This window comes from Glossina fuscipes, unplaced genomic scaffold (assembly GCF_014805625.2).
Source record: "Glossina fuscipes isolate IAEA_lab_2018 unplaced genomic scaffold, Yale_Gfus_2 122, whole genome shotgun sequence".
NCBI lineage: Eukaryota > Metazoa > Arthropoda > Insecta > Diptera > Glossinidae > Glossina > Glossina fuscipes.
Window position 1 is genome coordinate 1016000 of NW_023998465.1, and position 17538 is coordinate 1033537.

At 35.4% G+C, this 17538-nt stretch overlaps 1 pseudogene; it reads left to right on the forward strand.

The window, feature by feature from the left end:
• The first annotated feature begins 778 nt into the window (after nucleotides 1–778).
• Nucleotides 779–14407, forward strand: LOC119640702 (annotated as a pseudogene).
• Nucleotides 14408–17538: the final 3131 nt, after the last annotated feature.

A 17538-nucleotide genomic window follows, 5' to 3' on the forward strand; every position in this document is an offset into this window, starting at 1 on the left:
GTTTATTCAGTATAGCGAAAATCTGCGAGTTCAGTCCTTGAAAGCGTCTTATACGGTTTACCATACGTTTAAGTTTCTGCATAATTTTAATATAAATTAGGTATAAATAATTTAGTAAGTATAGAAAATTAATATAACTATTAAAAGACTAACACTTACAATCCGTTTGACATCTTTATCTCATCGGCACGCTGCACTCTTAAGATGTGATAGCAAAAGTCCAAAGCTTCAAAACGCCTTTGTGATGCACATAAAGCTATTAAAAGTTTGCTATTTTATTTTCAATATTTTGTGCTATTGATTACTATCACTGTTCTCTCGATTAGCAGGTAACGGTATTTGGAAAGCATTCATTACTGACTTATCTTTATGTTCATCCTTCATATCTCTTTGTAGCACTTGAGGCCTTGCTCCTTTTCTAGGTGGTTCAGTTTATAAAATTGCATCTATCCAAGAATTGCCTTCAGCCACACGAATTAAAATCTCAAAACTTGTGAAGAAAAAGAATTTTAAATATATTCCTCATTTATTCAAACTGTCAAATTAACCATGGAATGTACTTAATACTGCTTGTAAGCAGTTTTAGAAGCAATTTTAGGCTCCTCATCTTCGGCTTGAATTGAACACGCAACATTTGGACCCATATCTATATTACTTCTAATTACTTTTGATTTTTTTTTTGTTGAGTTGAGATGTCCAGATAACAAACTGTCGTAATTTTGGTCATAAATATAAATATATAAAACGCAACAAAACAAAGAGCGGCCATAATCGGAAAATGGGCAACACGTTCACTGGCTTAAAATTGAAAGGAGACCTTGGTCGATTCGGCAAAACCAATTTTAGTGGCATATACGCCATTTATATGCTGACTGATGAAAATGTTATATACGGCTGTGAGTAGGGTAACATGTTATTATCGGAAGGGGGTTTAATAAAATTTGAAATAACACGCAAAGGTCGTAAGCCATGCCTTACAAAACCTATCGTAAGAATAAGTATGGAAAGTGGTGAAGTGACTACAGTGGGTATGGACGGTTATGTGCGTGTCTGGTTTTGGGAAACAATTGATACGACCGATCCTCCAGATGAAGATCGATTTGTAGAAATTGAACCAATATATGAGTTTTATGTAGGACAATGCAAAAAATCAAATTATTCGACAATGAAGATTTTGGGTGTTACATGATGGTATGTATGAGTCAATGCAACTGACGGTCGTATAGCTAAAATCAAAGTTTAATTCCTGAAATGATTTTCGTCTTTATCATAGCTTTTGGTATTGTGAATTCAATCTTAGAGAAGTACAAAACCCATATTATAAACCATATTCTTGCCATGACGGCAACATTGCTGCTGCTCAAGTTAGCTCTATCTTACCCCTTCTTGTTACTTTAGACGAAGATAGTAAGATTTCCGTGTATGATTTTGAAGCTAAAATGTTGCTACTGCAAAAGGAGTTTGATAAAGCGGGCACTGATCTCGTATGGTTGAATGGCCGAATATCGTTATCGGGTATGGACTTGGTTGCAAATTTTGAAGATGATGTTATATGTCAAATATATGTCGACTTGAAAGCCCAGTCGGCGCCCACTATACATCTAACGCGAGCTATTAAGGCTCGTACTGCAGCTGTCACGAAAATGACAGTAAATCCTCGAAATTCGTTGCTGGTAACGGGAGCGGCCGATCGTACAATATTCAATTGAATAGGCTTGAGAAATTGAAAAAAGCAAATCCAGGTTTACAAATTGATATGGAACAATCATTAGGTATACTCTTAATATTCTCAAGCCGAATGAGATCATTTCATACAAACTATAACTTTTACTAGCCGATTCCGAGCCAGACGAGGAAGAAGAGCCACTCTATACACCTGCCGTTCCTAATCCAATTTTATGGTTACGTTATAAAGGACCGCTACACTATATGGGTCTCTATGGGCGGATATGATGCCGGCTACATTTATGAATTGCAGCCAGGTGTTAAAGAGCCAGTACATTCTACCATTATAAAGGACGGCGACGACTGCGAAATTCATTCGTATCTTGATGTGTAGGTTTTCGAAGATTTACACTTCATTTATAAATCAAATATTATGAGTTAAACATTGTTTGCAGAGGAGAGATTCTGATATTGGTTTTAGTCAATGCAAACTTCGCCTTAATCAAATCAATCCAACCGATTTTACCGATATGCGAAATTATCTTTGTTTTAACATGTTTGATCCCTTAAATGGCACTATCCCGTCGATACTAAGTAGTTGTGACGGTAAAAGTTTGATTTCGGTCGGTTATGATAGCAATATTTTCATTTATTCATGGTTTGGACCGGATATACGGCAAATTGCGCGAAGAAGTAACGCTTTTACAATGCCATTGATAATTCCATCTGCCACAGACATTATCGATCCGAATTATCCATCGCTAGAACAGCAGAAAATCTACGCAGAAACTACAAGAGGAAGCAGCCGCAACGCCTGAACGTAATATTTTAGCGGAAATTGCAAGACTCCAAGAAAAATTCATTAAAGAGAATCTACGAATTGAGCACAAATACATGCTACTGGATGACCGAATTACAAAACAAATACAGGATGAACAACAATTCGAATTGGATGATGTACGAGACGATCTAGCCTATGACTTGGAAATGGCTGAGGTCGGCAAGCAAAGAGTTTATGATCATTTTATAAAGAATTTGGATCACATATCAATTAAAATAACAAGTTTTGGGTGACTATTAATTGCTCTGGCTCCTGAAAAATTATGATTTGCATCAGTGTCTCTATACCGTCGTACATTTTCTAGACTTACTGGAAGCGGTTTTAAATTATAAACTTTTGTTCTCAATTATTGACTGCACATATAAACTTTTCCTGTATTGAACAATCTTTTATACACAGTTCTAGTGCTCAAATGTATACTTTTCGCATCGAACATTTGGATAAGAATTTCGAAGCAATTAAAACGCATGTTGCGGACTTTTTGCATTTATTTATTTATTTTAAATCCACTTTCACATCAAACTCAACTAAACAAATAACAGTCGAGTTCAATTGGCACTTAAAGCAAAACTTATATTAAATTAATAATAAAACTTAGTATAAGTACAATAAAACAAATAAGAAGGAAAAAAAAGAAAAAGAAAAAAGCATGTACACAATCAGCATAGAGCCACATTTACAGCCGGTACAGGACCAAATGGCAAATGAACCCCTAAGCTATCGCAAACATGCACAAGTCCGGCAACCGATCATAATTAATAATAATTCATTTTCGAATCGTAACGAATTTTTAAGGATAAAAGCCAGTTTAAGTACGACATAGATAAACCACGCGTATTAAGCAATGTTGCTTTAATGGACTTTAAAGAGTCCGATAACGAGAATAAGTGATAGACGTCATTTAGGTTCTTGCAAACTACTCTGAGTGGATTAAACAGCTCATAATTATATTTACACTGACTAAGCTTAATTAAGATAAAGTGCTTAGAGAAGCTTTTAGGGACATTAAAGCTTATTTCACCAAGTAATAAAGGCGAGTCAATAGCACCATTTATTACTTTGATTATAAAGGAAACGCTAAGAACAAACCTACGTTTCTAAAGAAACGGTGAGGACAGCAGAAGCAACCTATTTTCATAAGGAGGAAGAGAGGCAATCAGATCCCAACCCAAATTTCTAAGGGCAAACAGAAAATATTGCTTTTGAACAGATTCAATTGAATCTACATAGCACCTATATGAAGGAGACCACACAACTGAGGCATACTCGAGTATGGATGTAACCAAACACATGTACAGCCTTTTCGTAATGTAGGGATCATCAAACTCTTTACACCACCTTTTTATAAAACCAAGCGCTGGCCTAGCTTTGCTTATCGAGAGCTCAATATGCAAGTTGAAACGTAACCTATGGTCAAATAGAACGCCTAAATCTGTGATCGAATCGACGTCCTCCAACTTATGCGAATCTATGAAATACTGAGTAATGAATGAGTTTCTTCTTACATTTACTCAGATTTAGTTTCAGAAGATTCACAGAGCACCATGCAACCAAATTATCCAAGTCATCTTGAAGCTGTTGTGATTGGGATTCAACAGAGAAGGAGGAAAACAGTTTCACATCATCCGCATACATTAAGATCTGGCTTGAATTAACCACCGATGGGAGATCGTTAATGTATAAACTAAATAAAATGGGACCTAAGTGACTTCCTTGAGGTACGCCAGACATAAGGGGGTATTCATCCGAGCTAATGGAGTTAAACAAAACTCTGAAGGATCTATTGTGCAGATAAGAGCTTATCCATTTCACTAAGTAGGGTGGGAAACCCGAGGCTTGGAGTTTAAAGATAAGTAGTCTATGGTTAACCATATCAAACGCTTTGCTTAAATCAGTGTAAATAACATCTGTGCGAGAGCCACTAGAAAAAGCCTTGAAAACATGACAGGTAAACTCTAACAAGTTAGTGACTGTAGATCGCCCTTTCCAAAAGCCGTGCTGGTGCGGAGAATTATACGAATTAATGGCAAAGGCCAAATGCTGAGTCACAATACGCTCAAAAAACTTGAGCAAGACACTCAACTTGGCTATGCCTCTGTAGTTCTCAACAAATTGTCTACTTCCACTCTTGTGGATAGGAACAAGGAAACTACTCTTCCAACACGAAGGGAAAACACCTAAATTTAAGGACAGATTAAAAATCCTTGAGATCACACCACATAACTCGACAGCGCAAGATTTAAGTACACATGATCGAATTCTATCACGTCCTGGAGCACAACAATATTTTAGATAACTCAACCCTTTAAAAACGTCATCTTCCGAAATTACCAAGTTAGGAATTGAGACAAAGTTAGTTATAGGATATGGGTAGTTTGCTGATAAATCGAAATTAGCAATCGAAAATTTTCGTCGGAAATACTCAGCAAATAGATTTGAGATTTCAAAATCATCCGAGGAATCAGAGCCATTAAAAGAAACATGAGAGGGATATGTGGAAATTTTTCTTTTAGAGTGAACAAATTTAAAAAAGTATTTAGGATTAGCAAACAGAGAGGATTTAATGAACGGAAGTTATCTGCAGTAATAATGGTGGTTGAGGGAGTTAAATCTATGCCTCGCCACCCAGTAAGCGAAATAGTCGAGCGCAGACCCACTTTTCGAATATTTTTTGAATAGCAAGTTTTTTCTATTCTTGTAATATTTAATTGTCTTATTAAACCAGGGGGGACATCTGCGTCGAGGTCGGCACTGCTTAATCGGAGCAGATGCAGCAATAGCTAGATTTAATGTATTGTAGAACGATAACAATAAGCTTTCAATACTTCCGGTTGAAAAATCAAGCCTCATATGTTAAAGACGATGTTTTAGCAATACAATATTGATTTTATGAAAATCATAACATTTATTTAAACAAGTTTGATTTGGCACATTAAGGCATTTCAACAAACCATCATTAATATGATGAAAGGAAATGCATATTGATGGATGATAAGGATCCTCAGGTAAACAAAAAGGTGGACAACGATTTACGTTAATCTCAGGGAAGTTTTCAAAGCCGAGATCAAGCAGTCTACCATTACAATTGGGGGTACGATTATATTGAACCAAATTAAGATCAAACAATTCATTAAAGCACTCAACAGCCCTATCAGACGTTGAAGTGGGAATCAAACAGCCAGAATTATCAGTGTTACACCAAGTGACTTGAGGCAAATTGAAGTCACCCAATGCAACGACCAAATCGGTGGGTCTAAACCGCTTGGCCACTTCACAAATGAGGGCAGCGTGTTTCCTGTAAATGGAGATATCAGAATTTGGGGGAATATAGGAGCAGGTTATAAATAGATGTTTATCAGGCATATTCGCACGAATAGCGATAAATTCAACGTCAGGAGAAGTGGGAAATTCAATTAAAATGGACGGGACTGACGCAGATATGGCAATTAATACACCACCACCAATGCGATTTACTCCATCATTTCTAAACACTTGGAAAGAATTATGAAAATGTTCCGACGAATGTAGATAGGGTTTTAGCCAAGTTTTAGTAAAGGCCAAACAGAAAAATTCCGTGGTCACTGAATTTAGAAAAGTGGAACGAATTTTCGAATTTAGGCCCATAACATTTTGATAAATGAGAGATAGTGGGGCCTGAAGAAACATTAAGTTTTTTGAAGGCGACAAGACTATTGCTTTGGTATTACGGAGACGATCTTGAGGGATAAATTCTTTAATAAAGGATCCTACTGGCCACAGTGGCTTGTTTACCATCATATCATTGTTTTCAGTCGGAACTAGTATTTTAAAAGAGGATATTGCCCTAGATTGAGAAGGAGCTGTTTTGAAATGCTAACGCGCTTTAAGTTGGCTGATGACTTTCGCCGCCAGATAGTTTTTTATCTTATCCACCGATGTTTCAGGTGCCAGTCTTGACACAAATACTGCTTTTCTGGGAGGAACTGCCGTCAAGCAAATATCATTAGTAGGAACAGGAGGGTTCACGGTTGGGCAGTTTAGAGTTGCGGAGAATATAGATGGGGTTATCGCCCTTGCACCAGCAGCTTGTGCGACCTGCCCAGTCTGGTGACCAGCGTTCACATTCGAACAGCCAGGGAGAGAGGATGATTTATTTTTCTCTTTATTATTTTTAGGCGATGGCGCTTGATTAGAATGAGTGGCGGCCCTGGGCGGAGATACCCTTGCCACTTCAGCGTAGCTTAAAATGGAAGGACTTGCCGGCTTGTTTGTAACTATTTTGTTACCAACCGATCAACAATGCCGGAAACATTAACGTTCATTTTAGAGTTAGAGGGAGCGGTAACTTGTACGAACCAATCAGCTTCAGACGAACTCAGAGGTGACGTCCCACACGCTACGCTACGAGTAGTTATTTTTCTGGCTTGGGTAGAAGATGAGTGCTCAATAAAACGGCACTCATCAAACCTAGACTTAATTAGCTCAAACTTCTCCCACAATGAGCCGAGATTTCTAGTCAATTCCGAGAAACCATTTCGCGTCTCCGTGAAAAGTTTGTAAAAATCAACGTCCTGCTGCCTACAGTCAGGACATGACCATCTTAAGCCTTTGGAAGGGTCAGCGACTGCGTCAGCAACACGGCCAAGAATATCGGCACACTTTGCATGACCAAAGCGCTCGCAGAGCCAACAAAAAACGAATCTATCCGATTCTGGGTCTGTTTTTGCGCGACATGGTGTATATAAGCACTCCATGTCAAGTCAACGAAAAGAAAGAAGTGAATTATTAGGATAAAAAAGAAAAAAATTGAAAAGAATCCACTACCCTAAATTTATCTACAAATTTAAGAAATTTAATAAAACTTCTCCGTTCCGTTGTCACTGTAACAAGAGAGCAAAAGAACAAAAGAAAGCAAAACCAAAGTGGAAGCACTAAAAAAAGAGAGAATACAAATCAGAAAAATTTTCTCTTAAATTTTGTCTTAAATTACACGTAAGATCTACACTACTGGAGCAACGGTAAACAAGCCAAGAGAAGTGCTATTCACACCAAAGGAAGAAAATAAAACAATAAAAAAAAAACTCAAAAGAAAAAACTAGAAAAGACTCGAAAGAGATTTACTATTGCGATCACAAGTACTAATCGCAAAAACCAAAATGAAAATCACAAAAATTTTAATGTAATTTCTGTAATTCTTACACGTTACACGTTCAAACCTTGTCACGGTCTTAGCCCCTTTCGGCCGGTAGAGCATACAAATATATATATATATTTTTTTCTTCTTTTTTTTTTTTGACCTGGGGTTTGGCTCTCGGAGCCTCCTGACAAAGGAAAAATAAAAAAAAAACAAACTAAAAGAACGTAAAGGTCCGGTCGGCTGTCTGCTGTCCGTCTGTCACCAGTGAGTCAGTCGGCCATCGTCTAGCGTCGGCCCTACATAGCCACCATATGCACGCCCCTACGTCTCAGCCACAGCGGTGGCAGCTCGCGCTTAGCCACTCATTGGGAACAACAAAATTACAAGGGAATAAATAGCTAAAGGGACTTACAGTACGATCCTCTCTTGATGTAGTGCTGCCTCTTTCGGCGGCTCCCGTCCACGGCAAGGAAGCAGGGCGTTCTTCTTACCTCGTCGGCACAATCACGACACGGCTGGGGTGTAGGTGCACGTGGGTGCGCGGGATTCCTAGGCTAACGAAACTGGCAAATTAATCCTCCTTCTCTTACCGCATCTTGACTGAAGTAAACACAAAATGATGAAACTTTCCTTTTGACATTTAATGTTCACTGGTGAACTTTTATTTCAGTCGGAATTTCTTAGGGCAATCAACATCGTTTTACAATCGTAGAATTTCTGCACAAATAATTGAGTTAGATGACAAAGTCTTTTTCGTGTTGGCTAAATGGCAGTAACCAACTCACAATATGCATATAAATATTTTTCTTATCATTTATTTATATTGTTTTTTTTTTGTTCCAAAAGCAAGCATATAAAAAGAAATTCCTTTTTTCCTCTTTTTTTTCTTGTTTTTCTTTTTTTTTCTTTATGTTATACAGGGTTGGTAGGTTATATATCCTTTTACACAGTTTAGCCACCAATATGTTTCTATGAACGTCAATGATACTTAAAAATAATATATTCATACACGAATGCGATGCGCTTTGATTGGTACGTTCAACCGGCACACTCAACTCTTTACCTCGTTTTCCTTGCACAATTGTTCCTGCTTCTCTTGTTTTTCACTCTATTGATTGACTTTATAGGGATTTCCATAACTTGATGGAGGAATATAGAAACGGAGTTTCACTAATATACAGATTGATAACCAATTTGATCGGTCCAATGTTACTCAAAGTTTTTCCTCCCATAAGAAAAAAAATTATTAATCTTTGTATAAAATTCATATGTGTTCCGAACAAAAATTTCTTAGAAAGTTACTTTGAGAATATACAACATTTTCGTACTTCGTTTTCGTTTTGTGACTCTCTGTACGGAAGCCCTGATATTTTATATCGTTTTTTTTTTTTTTTTTTTTTTTTATTTAGCACGTACACTATATACACGACGTTTTCATGTAAGTTAGCTCGTTTAAGCTACTTTTGCATATTCCGTCCTTCACAAACTAAAGGGCTTCGAAATTAAAATGGGTTAAACAATAAAACTGTTTAGCAATCGATGTAAGAAATTATTTTTGCTTTTGTCGCGTGGTTTGTAGCAACATTTTTATTGATTCGATTAATAGTTCGTAAGCTTATCGTTGACGTCTTCCCTTCAACTTCTCAAACTCAACTGACTGCTATCTTGAAATTAAAAAGCAGACAGACTTCTCCTTCTCACTCAATTTCCCTCTTCTTCTTCCTGTTGCTCTCTCTATAACGGCTTGCCGCTACTCTCACAAGAGCAAGCATAGATCCCGCAAAATCATACGATTTTGCCTATGCTTGCAAGAGCAAAAGGAAAAAAAAGGAGTACCGCAAAATCATACGATTCTGCCTGTACTTGCAAAAGCAAGCAAAGGTACCGCAAAATCATACGATTTTGCCTGTACTTGTAAGTAAGGAGATCAGAAAAGAACAAAATAAACACATATACCGCAAGATCATGCGATTTATTAGCGGTACCACAAAATCGCATGATTTTGTCTAACGGCATGCCGTTATTCCGCCGCTTGCGGTTGATACAGACCGACAGACACCCTACCCGAGGTTTGTTCGCGGTCGTTACAACCTTTTATACTTTTACATAAACCCAGTTTTAAACGCGTATTAAACGAAAACAAAAAAATTTTAACAATAAAACTAACAAAAGCGTACGATCTCGCGCGCGTCAGTTGCCAGACTGACTGGAAGCATTAAAACGACGGTAAGTAACGTTTCTTGACGTTCTAATAGAGCTTGTGTAGAGAGAACCAAAAAACAAAAAGAACGTAACGAAGCATTACATAATATAAACGTACTTTCAATTAATCCTAAATACACGCTGCCGATGACGAAGAGAGAAAACACCACGAGATGTGAAAAAACCAGATTCGTAAGACAAATATGAATGCTACGCAAATGCGCGACCACTTTTTCTATTGCTCTAATTTCCAAATGTAAAACATGAACCTTGCCTGTCCCCCGAACATTTCCTAAGAAATACATCACACACAGCTTGCAATTATAAATTGAAGCGAATTGTATGGGCTGTGAATTCAAAATTCTTACTCTCCTAAAATCGAAATACAATTATTTTTGCCAGGCGTTGCTTTCAATAAAACGGTTTTTTTTTCTTTTTTAATATAAACGTTCCGCGCTGAAGATAGTCTGCTTCTAGAGATAAGGAAAGCACGGTTTTTTTAAAGCTTTTTTTTTTAAATTAAAGTTTAGTACTGCTTTGGAATGCGAAAAAAAAACAAGAAGAAAACTTCAAACAGCGAGAAATTTAGATAAATGCAAAAGAGGTGCAAAATTTACATCCCTTTCGCTATTAGTTACTATTATTGGTTTATATAAACGTTTATCTAAAACTTGTATAAATTTCTATGAGTATGCGCTTAAACGTTCACAACTTATTTGAAAATTAAAGCAACAACTTACACACATGAATACTTAACATGTAGAGCTGCTAGTGTGCCTGCATGTATGTGAGTATATGTTTCCAATTATTTACCAGCGAGGACAAGTTTGTTGCTCCAGAAGAGAAGAGTGACGAAGTGCATGAACTGCCTGAGGAAACTTTTTTCTTCGGTCGTGATCCGAATACAATATTGCTCCGCTTCAGCGGAAAAATGGTGCGTCTTTTACTTAGATATCGTTCACGCTGTATGAGGTACAACGTCTGCATAATTGGGAAAAAACGGGAAAAAGAAAACCGGATCCCAATAAATATCATCCAGACGATGATCGCAAGATTGATGAGGCACAAAGAACACTGGGTGATTACAAATTCGAAACAGGCGCACAATACGAACCGCAATCGTTTGAAACTTTGGCCTACAAATATCATGAGGTTTTAATGCTACGCGAACGGCTTCACGCAATCCTTTCCAATTTTAATAAAAGAGTCTTCGAACTGCGGGATACTAAAAAGACCACTTATGACTTCATTGAAGAAAAACGTTGGCGATTAAAGACCATTCATGAAACTTTACCGGAGGCAGACCGAAAACACTTAATGGAAATAAATCCAATAAATACGGACGAAGAATATCCAGAGATCAATTTACTAGAGAAATAGAAATCAACTATATATTATACCTTGAGAAGAAAATTGAAAATCCACTTCTGAGGCGATCAATAAACCAAATTATAAAGTTTAAAAATAAAGAAGATGAAATTCTGGAATTGGATCACATGCCTATCTACGGGCTGGAAGACATTACGTCTTTTTCGAAGCATTCTCATATTATAGAGGATATCAAGCAATTACCTAGTCCACCAGACCTGGCCTTTTATTTAAGCAATGAAGGAGAGCCTTCGCTCTGGTTAGTAGAAAAGCGCTATCGCTGGCTGATAAGTTTATTAAACGAATAAGACGATATTCTAAGCGTTGTAAATCAAAGCGTTCAAACATTTGATAATCTTTTGAAGAAATTGAATGATCGACTCCAAGTAAAATATGGGATTGATTTCATGACTAGTTAGCTAACAGCTACGAATCAAGAGCTATATATAATGAGAGACAGTGAACAGATAGAAAATCGATTATTAAGTAATGCCGAATACGCTTTGACAAATTGACAAATTGCGTAAAACCTGCGATCATACTAATGACCAAATCGCCGTAATTCAAACAAAATTTATGACTAACACTAAGGGTCATAGGTTTCTCGACTTTTTGCGTCGTAGTTTTCGCAAAAAATGGCATCCACCTAAGCCACCGAAAAATGAAGATGGTAAACTATATAGAATTTAAGCGTAAATTGTTCTGGAAGTGTAATATACCCTCGTTTTTCCTTGTTCTATATGCTTCTTTAGAATCGTCCGAGTCGAGCTCGGAGGTTGAATCCTCCAAGGAAGGGGAACAAGACACCAAAAGTATTGACTCCACCGATGCGACGGCTTTACATATGGATGGAAGATATTGTGCACCCGGGCTGGAGAGGTCCACGCGCAGATAGACACGAATTGGAAAAAAATTTAACTGATGCCCTCAAGCAGATAGATTCCAAACGTGACAAAGTTAAGGAAGCTCAAAAGAACGTAAAATATCATACGCATGTTTATAATAAAGAGAAGGAAACGTTGCTGGAGTTCAGGGTAAGTGCGTTATTTCGCAACATTAATTCGCATAGAAAAGAATATAAGTGCGAATGCAAAAATGCAAAATGAAGAGACAGTAGCGTACAATAATACTGTTCCAGAAGTGAATCAATATTGAAATATATGTATTATTCACGTTCTGCTTGCCTCAATAAATTAAAAAATTAAAATCCAGTGTAACCTATAAAAACTTCTGTTAGCGAAAACGTCAATAAGAGCTTAACACACCTTATGTGTCCATCTTTTTCCAAGAGGCTTATGGATTTAAAGGGGCGCGTAGGAACACTTAAAAATGAACAAATAGAAGCAAAACGTTTGCACCGCATATATATCGTAAATTTAAGACGTATGAATACGGATATTTCATTTATGCGATTAGAAATTATCCGATTGGAGAGTATAATCAAAGAAGAAATGATGAAAAAATTTGGATTGATCCTAAATTTGGATGAACTCGAAGAAGAAGTCCTTACAAAATATGTTTTCGAACTGGAGACAACCGCAGAGGAGGATATACGTGCAATTGAGCAAGAAATGGTAAGGTAAGTTGCTATTTTTAATGCAAAGAAATAAAAGAACCGTACGTTCTGACAAAGTCCATGATTCGTATATGGGATAATGATAAATAAAAGGATACATGCAGTTACTGTACTCCTCATTCCGGGTATAAGAATGTAAATATTTTTGCACTTTACCGGAAGAGTTGGCTTTAGCGCAAAAAGAACTTAAAAAAGAAACGCGAGCAAATTGTGAAAAGGTCAACAAGCTGTCGGTGTTGACTGAGGAGAAAAATTGTCTTGAAAGAATTATAATGCTGCAGCGAAAATACTAGAGGAAATGGTTGCAACCGTCTAACCTCAGTTGGAATCGAGAGAAAAGCTTATTGCCATTGATAAAGAAAGAACAAAAGGAACTTATAACAGTATTAATCAGTTAACACAATTGCTTCTTAAAAGTAATATATAATGTAACCGTTATTTCTTTATGAATAACGCATTTGGTACGAGAAATAGCTACTTTACGGGTTAAAGCTAAACCTTTGCAAATTCATGATGAAACAGAGGAAATGGCGGTGGAGAGGATAACAACGCCAAGCGATACGATTGGTCTGTGCCCAGAAATGTTTCGTCCTGAAACTTTCTTTGTACGTATGGTGGCTGATGGCTTCGCTATGGACCGATGCCAGAATATAGTGGAAAAGTTATTCGTGCACAGATTTGGAAAACCAGCTGCTCCAGACAATGTCCGGCGTTACGCTACAAAGTAACTCGTTATTTAGGCCAGCGGCCTACTTGTTTTAAAGCGAGCTTACTGATAACATTATGGAATGCATTGTGGAAAATATTCGAACACTGATCCCTAAAAAATGTATTGTACTTGTAACTCACAAAGACTTGAAAAAAATGTTTACAGAAACCTTGAGTGTTTTCGATTATGAACGATGCAAACTTAACACTGATGATGTAATCTGCACAGTCTATGAGAACGCGAAGGAAACATTAAAAACAGCCACTGGAGTTCTAAACACGGCTCAATACGTCTTAGTTCACATTGTGAAAGAACTTATCGAAATTCTTCTTATTGTAGAATTGCAAGCAGAAAACACCGTTAATGCAATTGTGGATAATTTAGAAAAGCAGCCATACTTCGACGGGCGTTGCATAAACGTAGAAGACTTTGTCAACAAAGTGATCCAATTTGCTCAAGAAAATCTCTTGGACTCTCGACACCAATACGTGTTTTGGCGCAAAATGTACAAACCAAAAAAAGAAAAGCCCGTTGACGAATTGTTATGAAAATCGCATCAAAACGAGTACATTATTATTAATTCTCTATTTAATAGTGAAAGCAGCTTGCAGTTATTGGAAATATCGTGGTATACTGCATGTTAAACCCAACTGTTGGAAGTAAGCTGCATGTAGCTGATGTTTTGCGACGTTTCTACACCTTCTATAATGGACAAGCACCATTTATCGGTTTTTACGCTTGGCTAAAACCGATAGTATTAATGTTGTATCTTGATGCTATTTGTCACATTTTGGTAGTAAATGCTGATCATTACTAACACAAAATCTTATTCAATTAGATGGTACGGCATGGAAAGAACTACACGATTAAACTAAGCATTTATGGTTAAAAGCTGTAAGTTGTGGCCTTGGTATTTTCGAAGTTATACTCAATCGAATTAAAAGTTGTTTGAAAAACTTATAAAACTGTTAATTTTTCCTTGCTTTTCATAGATATTTATATGGACGCTACTGATCGGTTTAGTGAGATACATTAAACTGAGCATGACAACTGTAATGCATGGGATCGTCGGTTCCCTATTCATATTTTTTCTCATAAATTTCACGGGAAGTTTTAAAGCCGCTCACAATGACAAAAAACCATCAACCAATATTTGCTTTTATTATAAGATTTTATTATACTTTTCCCCAATTCTTAAGGGTATAGAAGAAACCTTCAATGCCCATAGTGACATTCTTACTACATATAGGCATATATATTTATGTTTAGCTTTTAACAGAGTGATTCTCAGGCTAAACTATTCTCTACTTCCGTGAAACAAGCAACATTTGTGCCTTAAAAATTAGCTGTATTTTCTAAAGTTATCTAAACTTATTTACAACGGTTAAAATAATTCTTCGACTTTTTCTTAAAATTTTTAAGTTTATATTTCAACCAAAAAAAGAAAAAATTTTCGAATAATTTGAATATAAATCACTATTATCCTGAAAATTAGGTCGAATGAAAAGAAATATAAAATCAAATATAATGTTATCTTTTTTATGTAGTAGCTTTAAAGCCTATAATTTAATTTAAGAAAAAGAATAAAAAAAATTCGCTTAACAAAGTACTTTCACATTCTGAAACCCATATTTCTAAAAGCCTCCTAGAATAATACAACATATACATACTTTCATATATCTACAGTAGAATCATACAACACACGTATATATATATATATATATATATTCATGTATCTAAAATATATAAAACAACCGAAAATATTTTATAAAGAAAGTTTTTAACGATTAATTAACAAGTAGTATTGAACAACCAACAAATTCATATAGTTTTATATAAGTGTTGACATATTTACTCACACACACTTTAAATATATAAATATAAAAGGTATATAGTAAAAAATATATAAGAAACTAGCTCAACAAAAAAATTCCACTCATTAAAAGCAACGAATAATAAAAGTTTTAATTGCGTATTGCTATCTCAATGAATTATCGGTGTGTCCTTCTTCTTTTGTGTTTATAGCTTAAATGTACTTAGCTTTACCTACATTACACACATACAAATGAGCTTAAAGTGAAAAGGTATTTATATAGCTTAGGGTTTTATATTTATAAATTATTTATTATGTATTATATTTATTCAATTTAGTACGAAATTTTTAATAAAGTGCTTCCATAAACCCCTGTCAGTAGCTACGAAATGTAATATTCATTTTTTTCTCAACCTTCTTTTTGTTTATAATATAATCTTATAACCTTTAGCTTCAGCTTATTATATTAATGTAAATTGTGATCTTATAATTATAGAGCACAAATTATCCACTTTAAATTAGTTTACACCTTATAATTGTTTAAAATATTTACACATATGTACACAAGGGGGGAATATTCAATGCAAATACAATAAAGAAACGTGACTATAAAACAATATATTACTGTTAACCTCTTGATCCTTTTTAATGCTATTATAAATATTACAATTTAATGTTAACGTAATTGGTAACCATATTTAGATACCTATATCGAATAAGGCAATAATATAATTGGCAATAATGTAAATGTTTGTGTGTGTGTGTAATTGTGCTGGTTGAGTTGTTGAAAGTGAAACAGTGTTGTAATCTTTTATGTGCACATTGTCAGAAAGTCGAGGTTTTGGAAGGAATTTGTGTAACGTTGGTATAATTAATTTGGAAATATTAAAAACGCTATAATTGCAAGCATACAAGAAATCCGAAATATATATATATCTGTATTGACTCCTTGAAGAATTCATTCAGCTTAAAATTTTTATTTATAATTATACATATTGTTACGAAATTCGCTTTTCTCGGATACGGTTCGTATCGCTAGATCGTGCATATTCTTTTTAAGAGAAATACATTTGCACGTTTTCACTACAAGACTCTTTTATTTACAATCAATTTGTTTAAAGGTAGGACTATTTATGAGCCGATAGCCTGTGTTGCTAGTGCTCAATGTCTTTTTTTTAGTCTAAGAACTCATTTCATTAGTCTAAAATTAAAATAATAATAATAATAATAGCACTATTTATATTTTACTTTGGCAATGCTCTCGTATTCTCAACTCTGTATGTTGACTGAAATTTTCAAAACCCTACATTATAATAGATATACGCAATAATAGGTCTTCCGAGACAGCCCTTTCTCCATCCGCTGCAGTTGCCGCCTGACATTTTTCAGGACGATTCGCACTTTTTACTCGGACACAGAACGGTGCAGCTCTTACATTTCTTCCATTTAATGGCCTATGATAATCAAATCATTTATAAACACCTTTGTAAATAAATAAATAATACAAATAATCAGACACTAAAACTTATAGACTAAAAATATATGTTTAAGTATTTATTTATAAATACCTATTATAAAAATAAAACAACGATCAATTTTTTTTAATTTTAATTTATTTACATAAAAATTTTACATTCAAAATTTATAATAATACAAAATTATAAAAAAACTTAAATAGAAATTTCAAATAAATAATAAAACCAATAACATACTAAGTCCTACAAACTAAATGTTGCAGCTCCGCCTTGTATTTATTTTCTTTTTTGGTTTCTATATATTTGTTTTTATTCATCTTTTTCATTTATATATTCAATTTTTAGTAGTTCTGCATTAAAGGGGACACTTTGCAGCAATCATCAACCTGCAAAGTGTTCCTTTAAAGCAACGATTTTTGGAAGCGCGGTTGCCAGCTCAAATTTTTGAAAGTAATGAGGAACACCACCAAAACATTTTTCGTAACAAGCAAGGCCTTCAGTAAATGAAGCGAATTGTCTTAACTAGGAAGCTTTAATTTCACGCTGCTGTGTATGGCGCGTTTACAAAAAATAATATTACAAAGAAAAGGAAAACGGGGCTCTCCTACGGGGAGGTTCCTTACTAGTTTCAATTATGCTTTACATATATTAGGTTGGGGAAAAAGAAATCCATTATTTTTCGGTAGATGGCTGCACTGATAGATTTCTCGTAAAGTATCGATCAAACAATTTCATATTTATGCTCGTTAGAAAGGTGACATTTCGCAGTAAAA